Genomic DNA, 13,609 nt, shown 5'->3' with positions numbered 1-13,609 from the left:
ATAGATAGATAGATAGATAGATAGATAGATAGATAGATAGATAGATAGATAGATAGATAGATAGATAGATAGATAGATAGATAGATAGATAGATAGATAGATAGATAGATAGATAGATAGATAGATAGATAGATAGATAGATAGATAGATAGATAGATAGATAGATAGATAGATAGATAGATAGATAGAGCGAGATTGTGATTTCTTTGCCATGTTTAAATTTTGCCTGCCTTCTTTTTCCCCCCACTTCTCCACATCCTCTTTCGTTTCACACATTACCTTTTCCCTCGCTCTTTTTCCCCGTCCCTCCATCTTTCTTTGCCTGCCATCTTTTCCTTCATCTGACTCAACACCTTGCACTTTGCATGTCTATTTCGGGTCTCCATCATCTTCCTCTCCCCGAGCCAGCATCACCTCCCCCTGGTTCTCATTATCTGACTCCCTCTCCTGTCTGCGTCTCTGCATGGATGTCTTTCTATTCCTGAACCTGTGCCACCCACACACACACACACACACACACATGTGCGTGCAGGTGCAAGGTTTGAAAGGCGCTTGCACCCTCGTGCTGTCATTTTCTCCCGCTCTGCTGTCTTCTGCCTCTGGGAGCTTGAAAAGGACGCCAAAGCGGCTCAGTGGAAGGAGGGAAGCTAACTGCATTATCAAGCTTCCACCTCCCCTTTTTTATTTGGTGTGGGGGGGGGGGGGGGGCATTTCGAGGATTTGTGCTTGCAAGAACCTCCAAAGTATTGGCCACAACAAAAAATGTCCATATTCAATTAAGTTGAGCGACTGACATTTAAGTGACCAATTAGGATATGACACGGTCAGTTTTGGGAACCTTTTGATGAAGGTTTTAAAATTCCCATAGATGTGCTTCTTTTCTTTCATGTTGACTTCTTGTAGATGTCAAGCCCAATACTTTTCCCTAATAGTGTAAGAGGATGAAACAGGTTTGAGCTGCGAAGCTTTTGAGACCGCTAGCTGCGCTTCAACGCACTTCCTGTCTAGAACGAGGCGAGAGAAAGCAACGGGGCGTCCGCGTAATGATGTTGTGCGAGTGTGCGTCTCCACTCGATTGTGTGATGTCCAAAATGACCGCCGATACTTGACTTCCAATTTCAGCCGACACTCCACCGGCGTCGCTCGCTTCTCTCCTCGTCCGCCGCCTTCTCGGCAGATCTCTCAATCTTCTCACAAAAGCCTCATCTTGCCCGAAATGTCACGTTGGAGCTTTCGCTTCTCCCGTGTACGCAAAAATGGGGCTGCCGCCTGTCGAAAAAGGTCACGTAGTGAGGCACACAAATGTGTGGATATCGGGATTAAGGGTGAAATTCCAAATGAACTGAAATTGTATGACAAGCGTTGCAGGTGGATTTAATGTGACCTGTAAATTTGTGATGCTTAGCTGTTCAATGTTTCAGTACATTTAGCGCAACTGAACAGTTGTTGGTATGAGGACTAGCGCAATAGCTTTGTTGGCGTAGCGTTAGCAACAGGTATCGCTAGAAGAATCGGGTCATAGATTCATAACGTTTGTTAAAATGACAGAAGAGATTAGGTATATATCTCAACAAGGAAAAGTAATAGCTAACGCTAAATGATTAAGCTGGCGCTTCTTGCTAGCGCTAGCAAGTATTGCTAGAAGAATAGTGCCATAGATTCATAACGTTTGTTAACATGGCAGAAGAGATTACGTAAATATCTCAAGGAAAAGTAATTAAATGCTAGCCAGCTCGTATAGCTAACGCTCAATCACACAAAATAAACACTGATTAAGCTAGCGCTTCTTTCTAAAATATTTTCTGGACATGTGCATGATGCCGAGGCAAGGCGGAAGATCAAATTGGAGCTTTTCCTGCTAGCTACGTAACTTGTTGATACTGATTAGCTAGCTAACAATGGTACATTTTAGAATCCCAAATTAACACCAACGTCCGTCGTATACTTCTCATCTGACCCATTTTGCTTGAGCAATTGTCCAGAACGTCTCGGTATCAAGAATAAGGTCGGTAAAGTGGATCAGGACTCCGAGGGATGATCCAAAGCCCTCAGAGAGGTATTCTGCACCTGGCTGCCGTCGGTGTTGTTTTTCTATCCGCCTGTGCTGTGATGTTCAGCCACGCGTTCATTATCATCAGCGTGAACGCAGAGCCGAGCCGCAGCCCGAACTGCCGGCGCCGACCAGCAGCGGCTCGCCGCGTTCATTTTGTCATCTCGCGATCTCGTTTCACCACCTCCTAATTGCTTTTCACATTCTTTTGAATTCCTGCTGCCATCTCTTGATCAGAGATGTTTGTCTGCGCAGTGTTCTCCACACTCCCCGTCACCTGCCCCCCCTTTTGCCGGCTCCCAGCTGTGTTGTTTGGGACGCCTCCAACATCCCGCCATCTGTAAACGCCTCACCCGCCGGCGCTCGTGCCGCGGCGAGCTCACCTTTCATTTGCTTCCTATTTTGGGGGTGTTCACGCCTCGTACTTATCGTCTTTCTCAGCTTTATTCAATTACTATTCCATTATGTCTCCCTGACTCTCCACAGCACTTGAAGTTCCCGTGGGGAAGAAAGCAGGAAACAGAAACCAATCAGCATCCAAAGAGCTCGGATAGGATGTGACAATACAAACAATAGCGATTAAGGGGCAGACTGGGTGTGCTTGTGTGACTTAGTTGACGTTTGAGAGAAGGCTGGCTGACTCCAAAGTGCATCGCAGTAATCCATCTGAGCTCCGCGCAGAGATTACGGTTTTGATGTGTTGCTATGCAAAGATATTTTTTCGATATTTTATGGCAAGGCAGGGCAGTATTTCCTTTATGTATCCAGGACCTAAATTATTTATTTATTTGTTTGTTTATTTCCAGGACCTAAATGATTTATTTATTTGTTTTAATATTTTAATATTTTAATATTTTAATAATTTTATATTTTAATAATTTTATATTTTTATATTTTTCCTTTTTTTATATTTTTATATTTTATTTATTTATTTATTATTTTATTTATAGACCCATATCAGAATTTCAAAATCTATTCCACAAGTGAGGTGAAAGACGGAACTTTATGGTAGGATTTCTAGTGATGGTTCGGTGTAGTTGTCATGTATGTTAGCGTTGAGTAAGAGCGGTTAGCATCGGCTTTATCGGGGTCTTACCGACGTTCGCATATTTCGTATCCACTCTCGAAATGCAGATTTTCAAAGCGAAATTTCAGACGCCTCCTAGCGACCCTGATGATCGTCTCATTAGAGTCAAAGTAGCATGTTGCTCTCAAGGGCCCGCAATTAGACCGAGTCACGTCAGAGCGAAGTCTTGATGAAGGCGATTAGACGGCCGGGCGCGACGGAGGCCGCCATCCGTCAGCCGGCCCGGTCCCCCGTCCACCCCTCCCCTCCGCATCCATCACCATTACCACCAAACTTTGCCTCTCCCGGCAAGACTCATTCCACCCTGGCAGTTTTATTTCCATCCTCACTCTTCTGCATCCATCTCATTTCCTGCCATGCAGTTATATATATTCTGGGATAAGTGCTCTCCATGAATCTCACACCTGCTTTCTTCCTCCCCACCAACTTCCAAACTCTCTCCGGCGCATCTCCTTTGTGTTCGTCCGTGCGTCTATTCATCCCTCCCTCTCTCTCTCGCTCTCTCTCGTCTCCTTCCTTCCGTTTTGTCTTCCGTCGTCATGCTTCTCCTTTAATAGGCTCTTTTCTCTTATTGCCCCCTTATCTTCTGCAATTTGACTCGCATCACCTCACCACCATCCCTCATCCAAATCGTAGCGGCATTCTCATCAGCGTGCCCGTGTTTTGCTCCTCGGAAGGCATATGAAAGGCGTTGGAACACAAAAGTCTCTGTTAAAAGTTTCTGTTCTACTTGTCGTTTTTTCTCAGAAAGTTATATTTGATTCTCTTGCGTAATATTGGATTGGAATTGTTTGTCAGTGCCCTCAATTGTTTTCTCTTTCTGCGATGTTTGGAGTGATTTTGTGCCTGGCTCAAAAAAAATCATAACCGCATTTATTGGGATATTGTATTGCTTTACCGTAATTTTCGGACTATAAATCGCGGTTTTTTTTCATAGTTTGGGTGGGGGGGCGACTTATACTCAGGAGCGACTTATATACATATATATATGGGGGTTTTTTTCACTTTTTTGGGCATTTTACGGCTGGTGCGACTTATACTCACTCCGGTGCGACTTATAATCCGAAAATTACGGTAATTATGTGAAGCACATTGATTGATTGTTTGTTTGTATTATGCTGTCCAACAAATAGCCAGCATAATGACATCATCAAGTGGCACTAAAATGAAAATTAGCAACATAACATTAGCAAGATACGTGAAAAGCTGGCGTCATTTGACACAAATTCAACACCCTGCTACCGTATTTAGCAGGAGCAACAATCATTAGCACATTAGCAACAAATCGCTAACCGAAAGGCTGTTGCCAATGCTAGCAAGCTAATGTGGCTAACTGGGCTTACTGCATGATGCGAAGAGACTTAGTTTTTGTCATGAGCTTAGTCCTAAAAAGAACATCAATAGGTGAAAGTATTTAAAAGTTAGAAGGCAACTAAGCTTTTATTTGATGTGCTGCGACCGCATCGGAAACAAGAAAAGTAACAACGCAACAACTTTATTTCTCATGTGTGAGAGTCAACAACATCTGTCTCGTCTATTATGTCTATTTTAGCGATGGCCTCGAAGCTGACGCTCTCTCGTCTCGCCCTGTTTTCCCGCCAGCCGCCTTTTCCATCTCGCCACAGTAGAATTACCCTGATTACGATTGTGGCGGTGATGATAATGATAAGCAGGGTACAATGACACTCTCTCCATCTCCCCTCACATGTCCAGCACCCGGGAGATGATGATTGACTCCACATCTGCCCTCGCCTCATTTTCTCCTCCCGCCCCGCTCAAGCTCTTTGTTTCTTTTCTGTCTCACTGGGGAAGTGTTTTTTTGTTTTGTTTTGTTTTTTTACTTCCCTTGTGCTCTCCTCGTAACCCTCTACCGCTCTCATCTAGTCCTTTTTGAGTCTTTTTCAATTTCCCAGCACTCTTTCATCTGTGTTGTTGCGACCTTCCCTCCTGCATCTTACCTCGGCTACTTGCCCCCCCCCCACACACACACACATCCGAAAGCCCCATTTCTCCTCCTCGGCTACCCACTTTGCTCCCTCTGTCACAAAGCAACATGATCCATTTCCTTTCAGGCACATCTCATTCAGTCCATAATTATAGAATTGCTGTGTCTCTTGAACATGTGAAGTGGACAGCACAAAATGGCCTCCTTTAGTGGCCTTTCATCACCGGCGCTTTTCATTATGTGCCTGTTTTCCTTGCTCGCCGTACAAATAAAAGTGCATTCACCGTATTGACACTAATGCACTTTCGAGTTCAGAAAATGTACAAAAGTTCATCAAATGCGGCTTTTTTTTTTTCTTCCCTCCTGAACTAAACGCAAGCTACTAAAGTACATTTGCGCAGTAAGCCAAGCATCTTTCAATCTTACATGACAAGCTTTGTTGTTGAAATAAACTTGGCGATATTGAGCCAAGGCACTTATTTACCATCTGACAACGAGTATATACTAAAAAAAAAAAAGTACGCTCAAATGTATTTGCTAAGTAAATGGGGGCTGTTTTGTTTAATGTATCTTCTGCCATCTAGTGGAAGATCTTTGAATTGCGCTGCCTGTCATTCCATGTTGCTGACATAGATAGATGAATAAAAATACAGGATAATTTGGGGACTGATTAAAATGACAGAAAGTGTCAGGCAATGTTGGTGCTCTCTGTAGTCAACAATTTAAAAAATAAATTAGAGATGCAAGTAAAAAATTATTGGGTTTTTTTCGCACTGGTTCCGAATCTGACGTTTTTTTCTAACACATTAAGTCTTCATAAAAATAATAGTACTGATTTAATAAGAAATACATAATACAATAATATCTCATTATTAGGGTTAGGTTCAGAAAAAAAAAATCTGAAACATCATAACTATGAATTTCAATTGCCAAAATCTGTGTTGCGCAAGCTTTTGTCGGTCAAACTTAAAAACAAAGAATAAAAATATCTCCAAAATGTGGCAGAACAAAAGTACTTTTTTTTTTTTTTTTTTAAATATGGGTCAAAAAGAAATTTAGGAAACAATAAACCATTTCTGATTGAACAATGCTGTAAATAATATAGGCTGCCACTATGTAATCCAGAATTCTCTCATTAGCTGTTAAAAGGTAATGACTCATTTAAAATGCATTAGGGACACATGACATTTTGAGCATTGCTATTGTTGTTATGACGTCATCGGTGGTAGTGAAAGGGCAAAAATGGCCTGCTCTATTGCTCATTTGTTAACTTAAGGGCCAAGCAATTAGATATTGGGCCGCTTTTGTGACATTTCGCAAAAAGAAAGTAGCCATTTTAAATGAAAACTCCAAAGATACGCTCGTAACTATACAACACTGCGTTGAGTCAATATTGTGGGGGAGTTTCATTATCTTGTAAATGTCACGTACATTTTTTTTTCTCAAAAGCTGCAAAGCTTGTTCTGCTTTTTTTTTTATAGCACTTAAGGCACACACTGAAAAACAACCACCACTAACACAGTAGTCCTTCATATTTTTCTCTTGTTACAAACTCCCCCAGCATGAGGATCGATAGTGCCACATCGCCATGGAAACAATATGGATTGACGCGCCATGGAACGGCATCATGCGAGCAGGTGCTGCTTTGTTGAAAATTAAAACGTCTTCTCTGCAAAATCCTACCCCCAAAAAAAAAAAATCCTGTCTTGGAACATTTTGTGACAGTCCCAAAACTCCCCCTGCTATTTTTACCTCAAATAAATGTGGTATTGAATGTGACAGTCACTGTGATAGCACATCAAATATTCAGTGTCCCAGACTGTGAGGGCCTCGTGTTGTCTCTGAGTGGAACAAACAAGCAGCTTTGTGCCAGACCAGCGTCATCAAAGTGACGTTCCGAAGACATTTGGAATGCGTTCGTCTCTTTACGGCGCTCTTTGTTGATTTTTTTTTTTTCGGTTATTCCTGCGTCAGATCGTTTGAGATTCGATCGTTTGCTTTCCACTTGGAACTTTCCAAAGCGAACAAGGTGAAGCAGCAGTTAGCTGTTATGCTGCGCGCACGTCACAAGTCAGCTTCAAGTATGAATGTTTTTTTTATTTTTTTTCACTATATGGTCATTTAAAAAAAAAAAAAAAAGTTCATTTTCTTTATTTTGCTTTTAAATGTCTGGAAATATTGAGTTTGCAAATGCATTTAAATCACAGGTGTCAAAGTCAAGGACCGGGGGCCAGATCTGGCCCACCACGTCATTTATTGTGGCCCCCTGAAAGCAAATCGTGCAACTTCCATGAGCCTCACTAAAATTCATACCAAAAGATTTGTTTTTATCATTTTTACAGTAACGAACAATAATTAACAAACTTCTATCCTTGACATCCGATTTCAAAGCTAGCAATCTATTATTTTTTTGTGTGCAATATGATAAGACGATTTTTTTTTTGGTTTCACTGTCATAACAACCATCTGAGGGAAGCCAAATCTAAAAATAAGTTTGACACCTCTGATTTAAATGTGTTCTTTTAGGGATTTTGAAAAAGCTACCTTTATTCTCTTTGCCTTTGAATGTCTACAGCTTTTTTTGTTTGTAAACGCTTTGAGGTTTGGTGAGGCACACTGAGTTGTGCTTTATAAATAAAGTTGCCTTTTGTTTTATATTACAAATTTCCCAAAATGACGCCAAAATAAATGACATGTTGGTTTTTTGACATCAAAAGGGCGGGGATCGTGTCGGAACAAAAACTCAAAAGATCTTATTTTTGAACTTTTTCAAAGTGGATTACAGCAGTCATTTGGCTCATGTGAGATGAAATCTACAATAAATATATCTCCCGCTGTTAGTCGACCTCTTTTTCTAATGAGTTTCCGCATGGCGAAAGAGCAGATGTGATTTGTGGAGAACGAGTCGTTTCCTCGAGTGTCGTAAAAAGTAATGACGTGAAACGTGAAATATGTCCACCCGGGCGGCGCTGCCGATTCTCACTCCGCCCACATTTTCCATCTTCGTGATTTCAACGCTGCAACGGAGGAGCGCTTAGATAGACGATAAGAAACCCATAAAGGGATTTTTTTTTTTTTGTCAAGGCGCAAACAGCAGGCAAGGTGAGAAAACAGAAGAATCTCGCCAATCCTTTTTGATTAGGGGCTCGTTCAAGATGCTAATCTTAGAGGTTACCTTTTGGTTTTCTCCATGGAGAAATTTTTATATAAAGTTTAAGAAACTTTGTTTGGAATATCGTAAACATCAAATTGTTTGACTTTGGTTAGATGATGAATTTGGGGTTGTCCGCTGGCTGTAAACTGTGATCATCAACATTTTTATTTATTATTTATTTTTATTATTTATTTATTGATTTCCAATTTTTATTTAACAAATTCGGTTACATGTTAAAGTTCAAAGCGACTATGATGTTACAGTGGCTTTTAGTGACGTAAATTATTTTATATAATTATGTTAAATGTGCTTTTTTTGGGGGGGATGAACACGTCTCCTTTTTAATTAATGAATTCAGATTTTTTTATTCAATTTTTCTATTTTCAAAGTCGAAGTCTGCTTTATTGTCAATCTCTTCACATGCCAAGACGCACAAAGAAATCGAAATTATTTCCATTTTGACAGCAAAGTAAAATAAAACCAAATAGACAACAACGTGATATAGTTACAACTTTACACAATAAATGACATCACAGCATATGATGAAGAAAATGTTCAGGTTGCTAGGCAAAAGATTCCAAAGTGGGGATGGGGTCTTGCCAAGGAATTGTTTTATTTATTTCGTGTTTAATGACAGTAATTAGTGGGACTTTGTGAAACTTGGTGTAGAAAGTCTGAGAACTTCTGACATCAAAAAAGTCTCCATTGGTATGAAAAGCAATGAACATGTTCACGTTATACAGTCCAAAAAATATATCTGCTGTCAGAGTGGACACACGTCGCGAGGCCCACTGATGATTGAACTTGCGAATGAGTCACCTCTCATTTTCCATCCCGAGGTCGCCATTGTTCTCGCCCCCTCTTTTCAAAGTGCACTTTGTCTCCACAGGACCTTTCTTCCATCTTTTTCTCCGGCCATTTTCCCTCTCTTTTTTAATACCAGTGTGAGCCATTCAGACACTTGGTGCTCTTTGCTCTCGCTGACCTTTCCCTCCCACTCTTTCTTCCTGCCGTCACGTTTTTTGCTCCGCTTGGTTGCCCTCACTTCATTCGACGGCGTGTTCACAAAGTAGCCGCAGCTTGACATTTAGTGGAGGACAAATGAGTGGCGGCAGTTATAGATTGCCACCGCGACGCTCCCGAGGGACGCGGATCGGGCTAATGGCGGCATCGTCTGCTCCCCTTTGGCCCGCCGATAATCAATAAGCATTTCTTTCTTTGGCCCATCCTTTGTTGAACACAAGTCCAAGTCCAATACGTCAACGTTGGCTGATGCGAGTGTGCACGTTAGTCGCCATTAAATAATTCCAAACAATGTCTTCAAGTGGAAGTCAAAACTTTTTGCAATAATATGTTCTGTGGAGTCCGACAAGTGTTCTAGTTAATATTTGGTCTGTGGAAAATGAATTAAACAGGCGAAATCCACTTGATATTATCCATCTTAGTGGGCGGCCATTTTGCCATTTGGTATCGACTGACGATGACATCACAGTTGCCAGGACTCAAAGCAATAACCAATCACTGCTCACCAGTTTTCAGAAACTCAGCCGTGATTGGCCGTGACCTGACACGTGACAACTGTGATGTCATCTTCATTCGACAGCGGACAAAATGGCCGCTCACTGATTTTGCTGCAACTTACCTTAATTCAAGTTATCGGCCCAAAACCTAATAACGCTACTCGACTAACCTGGAAGGTCAAAAGATTTGAAACATTGACAAGACTGAAGAAAAACACGAGAGCTCTCCAGTGGAACCCGCATGAAACTGTTTCATCGAATTTAGCGGAAGTCTGTCACTCACCTTCTTTCTTGTTCCCAGTCCCTCACGGGCAATTACATTTGACAAAGCGTAGCGACATATTAATGCGAGCAGATCTCTTTTCCTCCCCCTCGGCTCGCCCGTGTTTACTTTCTACTCTCTGCCTTGAATGCAGTCAGCCGATGCCATTCGTGACTTTGACAAAAGTTTGCCTGCTTTAAAGGCAGGCACAGTCTTACTTCTCGCTACTTTCCACCTCGTGACTCCCTCGCGCTTTAAATCACCTTGGGATAATTCGCCCTCCGGCGAGCCACCACATCCAGTGTCAAATGTAATTGGATTTTTCTTAAGAACAGAAGATTAAAAACGTATCTGATGATATACGACTGTTGCAAATGGCGGAAAAAAAGATTTGAACTTTCTGTACCGTCGGTTGGTTTTCCGGTATGCTGGGGCTCTCGTGAAGGTGATTTATTTGTTAGAAGAATATTAATTCACAGAGATTCCAAGCAAGGTTATTAACAAAAATGAATGAAATAACTAAAATTAAGATAAAAGATACATTTATGTTAACAAAATAAAAACAAATGGTTTGGAAAAATTAAAACTACATATTACATTTTTATAAAACAAGTACTTTCGGTCTTTGTCAATTTATATCATATATGAGTTTTGTGCTTCAGTTGCAATGTTGATTTTGCTTTTAATTCCACAAAAAAGAATCAAGGTCAAACAGTCATTTGAGAATTGTAATTTATTTACTTGATTACATAAAGTGACCTATTTTTTTTATTTGCTCTAGTTAAATGTATTATAAAAACTATAAATAAAAATTAACCAAAACAAAATATTTAAAAAAAAAAAATACTCCAAAAACTCATTAAAGTGAATTAAAAAAAAAAAACTTAAATAAAAACTAACGATAACTCCCAAACTATTAAAAGCGTGATTCCAAGAGGGTCTGCTAATGAACAGAAAGTATTTGGTTGCCTGTGAGTGATTCAAAATAACATCCTTTTTTATTATGGGTTTTATTGTCAGGATAAAATAATTACAGCTGAGAGTAAACATAAAAATGATAAACACTGGTGAACGTTAACTCAGAGGAAGACGAGAAAGACCTTTAGTGTAATTGTGGACCTGACGCCCTATCAAGCGTTCTCTTTCTCAACTTTCTTTGTTTTGTCTCCGCTTAATGGCTCATTTGGGTTAGACAAAGTGCGCTAACATGAGAGCCTTTGATTGATTTGGCTTTTTTCCGATGAATCCTTCAGCGTGCGTATTGACCCGCTGTGTGGCTGCTCATCAGCGTGATGATTTATCATCCCAGCGGAGGCCCGGCTGACTGGCAGTCACGATACTTTGTTGCCTCCCAGACACGCCTCGCTATAACTAGGGAAATGTCACAAGCTTTACATCCGGCAAGTCAATTTGAACTCGTTTTTGTTTATTGCCTTGATCTTCTTTGTCCTCCCTCTTTGCCTGAGATGTCACAGTAATGCTATTGCGCTATCAAGATGAACGATGCTAACTCGGGAGGATGTAATTACAGTTACAAGTGACATTAAACGCCTTGTATTGTGAATTCAGAGATTGTTGGGAGATAGATGCTGAAAGCTTTCGAGTGCCTTGGTGTCTGCCATGAGTACGTCGAGAAAGCAGAGGAGCGAGGTAAATAAAATCGTTGGCGATCGAATAGAGCTTTAGAGTGCCTCGGCACGGTGCGGAAAAGCCACCCAAAGGTTTTAAGCGGATAAAGCTTCTAATTAGGGCATTTTATGGTGATTTTTTTTGTATTCTCTTCCTTCAGAGATGGCCAACTAAGGCAGTAGAGAGGAAGAGACGTGCAGCACTGGAAAAAAAATAAGATGATTCATTCAAGCCACTGATCCTGTTTTCTCAATGGCGCAATGGCGCTACTGTTTATTTGTGGTGCCACCAGCGTTCTTGCCCCCCCCCCCCCTCCAAAGTATGTGTGACGTCATTATTGGATATTTTTACATTCACATTTGCAAGGTTGACTTGGGCTATAAAGAAATAACGTGTTGATACATTTCCAGTGAATGCAGCTATGGCTGAGTGATGACACATTTTGCTGTCTTCGCCGGCCTCCCTTCTGCTATTCACAAACTTTCAGCGCCATCAAGTGGTCAGCTCTTGCAATTGCAGCGTTGTCAATTTCAAAACAAGATGAGATTCGTGGGCACTTAATGGCTTCTTTTTTATTATTCATTGGATTATTATGGTTTAATCATTCATGTTTGCAAGCATCCGCCGCCACTTCACTTCGTTTCAAACACTCAGCAGTGTACTGGTAATAGAGGAGACTGATTTTTTTATTTTTTTTTTTCACTTCAAAAGAGGAGATATGAAATCATGGCCTTGAATGAAGACAAGTGAATAGAGGGCGAGTAATCCAACCACGTGACACAATAATACTCTCGATTTAAAAATAATTTCAAGTCTGCAGTGTACTTCACTCTTTAGATGAAAATTTGTAACTGACTGGACTGATCATTTGCCCAGTATTGTTGAACCCAAGTAGTGTTTGATGGAAATAAGCAAAAATAACACTTCCTATAGTGTTTGTTTCTGACAGAAAACAAAATGAAAACGCATTCAAATTTTATTCTAACCTAAACCCCTAAAACTGTGAGTCACGCATTACACAATTGTGTTGCTGTAACATTCTCTACATTTAATATATAGAGTGTATACATTTCTCCAATTTTCTCGCAGTTCAGTAAATTCTGAATCCATCTAAAGCTGTCATTATGACCAAATGGTGCGTTCAATGGCCAAGTGGCATACGGTAATCCCTCGTTTATCGCGGATAATTGGTTCCAAAAACCACCCGCGATAAGTGAAATCTGCAAAGTACGGTCACCAACAAGAAGTTCTGGGCAGGCTAACGAGTTAGCGGGAAGATGCTAATTCGCGATCGTGCTAACACGCGAAAACGGACCTCTAAAGGAATGTAAACAAACATTTGGAGCAATACTACATTGTCCTAGAGGTTAGACACATGTTTCCTCGATTTAGAAGTGATATTTTGACTTTTAAATGTTTTTTTAATTTGGGGAAAAAATCCGCGATGTAGTGAAGCCGCGATGAACGAAACGCGAAGTAGCGAGGGATCGCTGTAACTGAATGTTATTATTGGACTCAGCCAACAGCAATGCAAAATATCTTGTCGCAACTTTTGTTGAGTTTCTCGTGGTCGCAGTACTCAAACAAGGACAAAGAGGAAAAGCAGATTAACAGTAAGTGTGTTTAAATCCAATCCGGGGGAAATTTAGTGAAGAAAGACTTTCTAGATGGGTGGAAAGCGGGTTGCGACGCTAACATTAGCTTATTATTTAGCTTATTAGCTTAGCAAGTGCTAAGGCAATAACGTTAACTTTGGCATATTGATACGCGTTGTTATGTCGTAGTAAGTTTCATTTCCTAACCGATATGTTTTCTACTAAAACGTTTCGCTTTGTTAGTTCATAGATTGATTGCAAATACCTCAAACTTATTTTTGCTCTCTTTGATGATGCTCTCTCAATGATGTTATTTGAGCTCTGTTCCGTTGTATATATCATGATTTGGAGTGCAAGACATTTTCCT

At 40.6% G+C, this 13,609-nt stretch overlaps 2 protein-coding genes across 10 annotated transcripts in view; one reads left to right on the top strand and one right to left on the bottom strand.

Annotated features, from left to right (window-relative positions):
- The window catches only part of arl2 (ADP-ribosylation factor-like 2), a 150,664-nt gene that overhangs the window by 118,529 nt on the left and 18,526 nt on the right, over window positions 1-13,609 (bottom strand). The gene's annotated exons all lie outside the window — the stretch shown is intronic.
- Window positions 1-13,609, top strand: part of LOC133159615 (tudor domain-containing protein 5-like) — a 121,025-nt gene that overhangs the window by 103,705 nt on the left and 3,711 nt on the right. Inside the window, exon 1 of one of the 8 annotated variants that reach the window (XM_061286835.1) lies at window positions 8,087-8,184. The exons of 6 other annotated variants lie outside the window; for them this stretch is intronic. The gene's annotated coding sequence lies outside the window, so the exon portion shown is untranslated. Of the gene's footprint in view, window positions 1-8,086; window positions 8,185-12,986; window positions 13,261-13,609 lie in introns of those variants that run through there. One more of the 8 variants, XM_061286825.1, reaches the window with a different exon arrangement.

The sequence above is a fragment of the Syngnathus typhle genome, linkage group LG1 (genome assembly GCF_033458585.1).
Source record: "Syngnathus typhle isolate RoL2023-S1 ecotype Sweden linkage group LG1, RoL_Styp_1.0, whole genome shotgun sequence".
In the NCBI taxonomy this organism is placed as follows: Eukaryota; Metazoa; Chordata; class Actinopteri; order Syngnathiformes; family Syngnathidae; genus Syngnathus; species Syngnathus typhle.
Note: the sequence above shows the minus strand (reverse complement) of the source record. Positions and strands in the feature narration are given on the sequence as shown.